Below are 291 nucleotides of genomic sequence, written 5' to 3' on the forward strand. Positions count from 1 at the left end.
CGATATTCCCAACAGAATGCTCTATTCACAACGAAGGCAAAACTGTTCACCAAATCCTATACCTTTTTGACAACCAACAAAACATACTTTTTATAATCTCATTACTGTTGCTATAACTTGATTAAATAGTACTTTTCATAATTCATATTCAGGATATAACTCTCTTGCCTCCCGTTGTAATCAATTTCAGTTGCTGGGTTGTGTGTTTCAGCTGTTGTATTGCGTGTTTACAAACAATGTTATTAATCATGTAACAAGCTCGCAAATTGTTTTAATTTTTCAAAACATACA

General features: G+C 32.3%; 1 protein-coding gene across 1 annotated transcript in view; it reads right to left on the bottom strand.

Moving 5' to 3' along the window:
- The window catches only part of LOC119585810 (insulin-like growth factor-binding protein complex acid labile subunit), a 64436-nt gene that overhangs the window by 32183 nt on the left and 31962 nt on the right, over nt 1-291 (bottom strand). The window lies entirely within an intron of this gene.

The sequence above is a fragment of the Penaeus monodon genome, chromosome 20 (assembly GCF_015228065.2).
Source record: "Penaeus monodon isolate SGIC_2016 chromosome 20, NSTDA_Pmon_1, whole genome shotgun sequence".
Taxonomy (NCBI): domain Eukaryota; kingdom Metazoa; phylum Arthropoda; class Malacostraca; order Decapoda; family Penaeidae; genus Penaeus; species Penaeus monodon.